General features: G+C 38.8%; 1 pseudogene; it reads right to left on the bottom strand.

The window, feature by feature from the left end:
- Positions 1-2,326: 2,326 nt before the first annotated feature.
- On the bottom strand, positions 2,327-3,757 carry LOC149149609 (pentatricopeptide repeat-containing protein CRR2, chloroplastic pseudogene; annotated as a pseudogene).
- Positions 3,758-6,671: the final 2,914 nt, after the last annotated feature.

Below are 6,671 nucleotides of genomic sequence, written 5' to 3'. Positions count from 1 at the left end.
AGAAAGGAAAAATGGGAGGATATAAAACTTAAAAAGCAGTAAGGGAAAGATTGAGAATCCTAAAGACTATCATTAAAGATACTTTATAGAAAACTTCTCTGGAAAAAAGAAAGGCTAGAGGTAGAAGTCTTCTCAGAATGTGGATCTATATCTGAAATTTGAATTCCAGTTTGAATAGAATTCAAAATCATTTATATTCTTTTTCTTTCAATTTATCCTATTCAGTTCTACATAAAACCATAAACCAAATCTAGGAATTTGTTCATCGTTGTCATGCCCTTGTGTTTTCAGTCTATCTGAAATTTGAATTCCAGTTTGAATAGAATTCAAAATCATTTATATTCTTTTTCTTTCAATTTATCCTATTCAGTTGTACATAAAACCATAAACCAAATCTAGGAATTTGTTCATCGTTGTCATGCCCTTGTGTTTTCAGTCTTCCAACAACAATTTCCAGATACATCATACAAATGTAATCAACAACATAACTGACTTGGCACACTTAACGACTATCCTAACTAAATCACCTACAACTGCTTGATTGTTTAGATTTGGCACTGAGCTGCTTCTAGCCAACCATGTATTAGTCCACACGTCAGATCGAACATGTTCTCTTTTAGTCTTTTAGGCAGAAAAATGAGCGCTGGAAATTTGAAGTGCAAAATAACAAATAAAAATAGAAGTAATCCTTTTCTCACATCAAAAGGGGAAAAAATTTGAAATCTAAACTTTACTTCTCAACCAAATAATCTCCCAATTTTGCATTTCCTTTTAATTTTCCCCTTCGGAACAATAAGTAAAATACTGTGAAAACCAACTATTCAGTAGTACTCACTCAAAATGCATAATCAAAACATAAAAATCAACTGCAGTATCTGAACTTAAACTTCTTCAAATCTGCAAGTTTTTGAATCCAAATTCTGGAGTCCACAATTCAAATGCAATTTACAGTGCAACTGAAAGACTCAATTCTGGTAAGTATGACTTAGTCAACTTTAATAAAACGAAAATTAGTTTGGAAAGCATACCATAATAGAATATTCTAACCAAGGTTAGATATTTATAAAAATTACTTCTAGATAATATAAAATGAGATAATTATATTAATGTCGAACAAATGACCACAAAGGTAGGTCAATGGGACTGGTGGTATGATGATGTCAATACCAAGCTGGAGTAATAAGGAGAGTCCTGGAACAAGACATAGAGTAGAAACATGAACCATGTGTCAAAGCATGAGAAAACCCTCAGATTCAAGTGCCGGGTGCTGCAACGGGAGGGAGATATGCAAAGGGAAATGGTCTAGGGACCGGGCCATGATCCAGTACGTCTACTTTCCCTAACATCTGAGGCTGAATGAAGAAAACTCAAGATAGGATGATGCCTGAAGAAGAGTTAGCGGAAGGTATGGACCGTATCCTGTGTTGTCTGGCCATTATAACTCGCTGTCGGTGCCTGGGGATCTGGTCTGCCTGCTGATAAGGGATCTAGTCTGGTGATGTCTCTGAGGTCTCTGGGGAAGGAGAATGGTCCCTCTGGTCTGCATTGATTTGGAGCTAGAAGTAATGCTGTCATCAGCCTATCTCTTAGTGCCCCTAACGGATGGGAGAACAAGCTGGAATTTGGTCATACATAGTTGGTGATTAACCCTCTTCTTTCACTTGCATCCATGACGCTTATACCTCTTATATCCATGATTCTTCTATCTCGAAATTTTCTGTCCCAAACTGGTTGTCAAAGTGGTATAGCATTTCTCTACAGAAAACGAATGAAGGAAAATGTCCCTCTTGCACTCCTTTTATAGCTGAGGTCAATAAATCATAGTTATCGATCTGAGCATGCAGCAGCCTGACCTTCATATGCATTATGATTCTAGTTTACCCACGGACTTCATCCAATGGTTTACCATCAAGGATAATATACATCCCCTCTCGCATAACTGACTCATCTCCAAATGAATTTTAATAAAATGGGGAAAAGCATCAAACTTAATGTATTGTTTTTTATCAAAGCAAGCTTATGTTTGTTCACTTTTGTCAGCATCACCAGTAATCCCCAAGAGGAAACAAACCATCATTTGATTGGTAGAAATGGTTTCTATCGCGTACAGTGACTTCCTTCCTACCAATCTCCAAACTCCGGCAGTGTGGCAACCACTGCAGACACAAGCATTTTGTTGCTCCAATATGGTCCTGAATATAGCGCTCGCATGCCATAAAGCAAAGGGAAGGCTTTTGCTCTTGCTCTGATTGCAGAGCATATGTCCCTTCACCTCCAACTAGACATTATAAACCACAAGGTTTGTGTTGGTAGTATATCTCTCTTCCTATATCCGAGGAGCCAAGGACTCCAACGTTACATAATTTTTTTCAGTTTTGGTATGTGATTTGCTACCCATGAGGAATGCATGCACTCTGCTATTTTGCTCAATCATACTGCATCCAGGGGCCTTTTCCAATCCCATCTCCTTCATTATTTCTCTCACATTTGCAACATCATCCCACCTACCAGCAACAGCATAGATATTTGAGAGCTGCACATATCGCCCAGGATTTCTGTGGTCTAAGTTTAAAATGTGTTTTGTTGCATGTTCTCCTAGTTTGATATCCCCATGAATTATGCAGGCACTCAGCAGAGCACCCCATACACCCGCATCTGGTTTTAAAGGCATGTTTTCAATTAAATCCCGTGCTTCATCCAGCTGCCCTGCGCGGCCTAGAATGTCAACCAAACATGCATAGTGTTCAACTCGAGGTTTGATGCGAAAATCTCGAACCATGCTATCAAAACATCGCCGGCCTTCATCTACCAAACCTGAATGACTGCACGCAGACAAGATGCAGATAAACGTGACATCATCAGGTGCAATTCCTATCTGTTTCATCTGTGCAAAGAGAGCGAGAGCAGCCTGTCCGTCTCCGTGCATTCCATATGCAGCAATCATTGCACTCCATGAGACCACATTTCTCTTAGACATTTCCTCAAACAATTGGCGTGCAAACTCTACATTCCCACTTTTGCCATACATATCAATGAGAGAATTCCCAACTGACACCTCTGAAAGGAGCCCACACCGAATTACAAATCCATGGACCGATTTTCCCTGTTGCAGAGCTGTTAAATGAGCACATGCGGGGAGCAGGGCTTTCACTGTAATAGCGTCTGGCACCATTTCTGTCAATTGCATTTCATTAAAGAGTCCCAAGGCTTCGTGGGCTTGTCCATTCTGAGCATACGCTCCAATCATTGCATTCCATGAGACCAAATCTCGTTCAGGAATTTTGTCAAACAGTTTTCGTGCAACCTCCAAACTACCACATTTGCCATACATGTCCACAAGGGCATTTGCCACAAAAACATCCAACTCAAACCCATTTATGATTACATGACTATGAATCTGTTTTCCCTCTTGCAGAGCTGATATGGCAGCACACGCCTTGAACACAAAGGGAAAAGTGAAATTATTGGGTGGCGTACCTGTTCTTTGCATTTGGCAATAAAATGCCAGCGCCTCCTCGAACAATCCGTTCAGGCCACATCCTCTTATCATCACATTCCATAAAAATACATTCCGTCTGTTTATTTTATAAAAAAGAAGGCGTGCGTTACCCATACTGCCAAACGAGGCGTACATGCTCACAATTTTGTTGAGTAAAAAGGAGTCATCGTTATATCCCGTGGTGAATATGCGGGCATGGATTTGCTTTAGCGTTTTGATATCTGTACACGCTTGCAGTATCTGCTTCAATGATATCATTTCGTAACTGCCTGCAAAACATGCGATTAGGATGGCGATGGCCAAGGCCTTCGAGTTTTGCGTAATTTCAGGCCAGCTATAAACCTGAACGAATCCAAAACATGCCGAGTGTTGAGGTTGAGTGGTTTTTCAATGCCCGAATATGAGAAAACCATGTTCAGGACAGAAAAAGGAAGGGAGTCCATAGTCATGGTCTTGTAAGGTAAACGAAGGTTGCTCCCTGTTGGGGAGATGATTCAGTTGTTCAATACATTGAAGACTACTGGTAATTATGGGATGGTTTAATTTAACAGAGTTAGAAGAGCAAATAGAAAGGCTTTGCCCAAGGGCACAATTATGATCACATGTTCTGGTATTATTTCTGAGTGTACTTGTTTCTGAACGTAGCCATGAATTTGGAGATAAATTTTGAAGTCGACGCCTCTTGCCCGGGGTTCTAAACTCTTGATTTCTATCTCGCTGCATCACGCCGTGTTTTACAAGTTGTCTGTCGGCGTCTGAAACTCTTGATTTCTATCCCGCTGCATTACGCCGTGTTTTGCAAGTTTCTGTCGGGGTTTGAAACTCTTGATTTCTGTCCCGTGGCATTACAATGCGTTTTGAAGTTTCATAATATCAAAACCTCGGGATTTCTGTGGTGTTACGGTACGTAAGGGCATTGATGAGAGACGTGAGCAGGGTTCGAATTTGGATTTTGTTTTTGTTTTTTAATGTTATTTTGGGTTTTTATGTTTTTCCTTAAAAAAATGTTATGTTTAAAATTTTCAGTTTTAAAATTTTATGACTGAAGTAATTTTTTTATAATAAATTAATTTTTCACTAATAAAAGTTTGATAAAAAAATTTATCTTTCAATAATATAATTATGCTAAAAAATTTCACATATTTATAGTAAGTCAAAAACAAAATGATTATAAATACACAAATGATTTATTAAATTTTGAACTTTGGTTTGAAATTGGAAGACAACAAAACTGGAAACCAAACTCAACTATATATTAAGAATTGTGTCAATAAATGATGTACATAATTTACATATAAATACAACAAAAAAATCGTTGATTCAGTTTTCGGGTTTTCTTGAACTCTAACAACTAATTACCATAATACACACTAACCCAAATCATAACCCAAGGATTAGGTATTTAACATTCCCACCTTAATCCAAAGGGATGTATCAAAGTCCAAGAATGGGAGCTAAAAAGTTAGCCAAGAGCTTAATGTCTCTTAGAAATGGTTTTCAAAGGATGACCATAAACCAAGGATGATGGTTTTTAAGAGAAAACCATAAACAGTGCCAAAATATGGGAGAATTCAAAGTCTCAATCAATGATGGTTTAAGGATGGGCATCAACTCTGGAACTATCATAACAGATCCTCAAACCAACTCCCGAACTGTCATAATAGTTCCCCAAACCAACTTAGCATGCCAAAAACATGCAATCATGCTCATTCCCATATAGCATAAATCAAAATAATCTGTCTAAAACTCTGAATCTGATTTCTAAACTCGGACTCTAGGTTGAAGCAGTACAACTCTAGCTGACTCAAGCCCGCTTAACAAATCTTCAAACCTGTAGTAGACCATATCAATTCCATCAATTCCCCCCTTGTTGGATACAAGGTGAGAAGATGAAGTACTCTTCACTGCAAATGTAATATTCCCTTTTCTTGATATGGTTAAAGTGGACGTAATCTCCCATGTTATTTACCATAGTATTTTCCCATGGTATCAGCCCATGGTATTTGCCTTAGGTTTTTTAGGGAAAATAATAAAATACAGTTTCTAGAGAGTCCATCAAGCCTATAAAATGGGATGGGAGCCTGACAGTGGGATCATCCTAAGTAGTCTATCTTATTGTGTTTGTTGAGAACTTAGCATGGTCAGTTCCACTTTGATCCTGGGACGAAAATTCCGCGGTGACTTTGTCTGTTGGATCTATTCAAGGTCCACGATTGTGCTTTAATGTTTTAGTGTAGTCTTGTTGAGCAGCCGCATATGCCATCTAGCAAGGGGATTTCATGGTTGATCATTTTGGCATGTATCACTTTCAAATAATAATATAAATAAGGGTTGCATTTTTTTTGTTGTATCCCTTGTGTTTTGTGTTTCGCCTCTTAGCATTTCAATTAAAACATAGAAATGTTCCAAATCTATTGATTAATTAGTTGTTTGGGATCTTACAGTGGCATCAGAGTTGTGCATCCTGCCATCCTGAGGGTTTTATTCAGGGAACTTCGATGGGATTTCTTCTCACCCTAATCGGCATTTCCATCTTCAGTGGTATTTGATATCACCCTAGTTGGTCTCTTATTTTTCAGTTGGCAAATCAGATCTATATATGCCAGGGGTTTCACACATCTATTATTGTTTCTGTTTGAGAGTATTGGTCTTGGAGTTTCTTGCAAGTTTCACAATTTTTTATCTGAAGTAGAACTATTATAATCACGTGGGCTAAGGGACTTATACACTAAAATGCACATAATTTGAAGGAAGGTTGAAAGCTCGTGGAGAGCAATTGTCTTGACGGTTTGTTGCAACACTGAAGGGAGAATACCAATAATAATTTGAGTGCCACGTTGAAGAGTTGTGCGGGGAGGCAAGGGCATTGTCAATACCGATTGTCGTGTCGGTTGAGAGGCCATAGTGTTGGGGTCATTTATCAATTTTTTTTAAATTATCCTTGTTATAAGAACTGAGAATCATTGCTTGAGAGAAGGAACGAATGACCCCCATATTTGTCCCATGGAAGTCGACTCCTCAATGTGCCAAGAGTGTAGATGTGCCAATTGAGAGGGGATCGTAGTCTTGAAATGGGTGTTGACATACTGCAACAACCCTAACAGTGGACCAAACCCACTAATCTGAGGGTGCGAGGGGACCCACTATTTGGTCGCAGGGGTCATAGACTAAG

Source organism: Pinus tabuliformis, chromosome 9 (assembly GCF_031772625.1).
Source record: "Pinus tabuliformis cultivar Carrire ecotype Pingquan chromosome 9, CPIR1, whole genome shotgun sequence".
Lineage (NCBI taxonomy): Eukaryota > Viridiplantae > Streptophyta > Pinopsida > Pinales > Pinaceae > Pinus > Pinus tabuliformis.
Note: the sequence above shows the minus strand (reverse complement) of the source record. Positions and strands in the feature narration are given on the sequence as shown.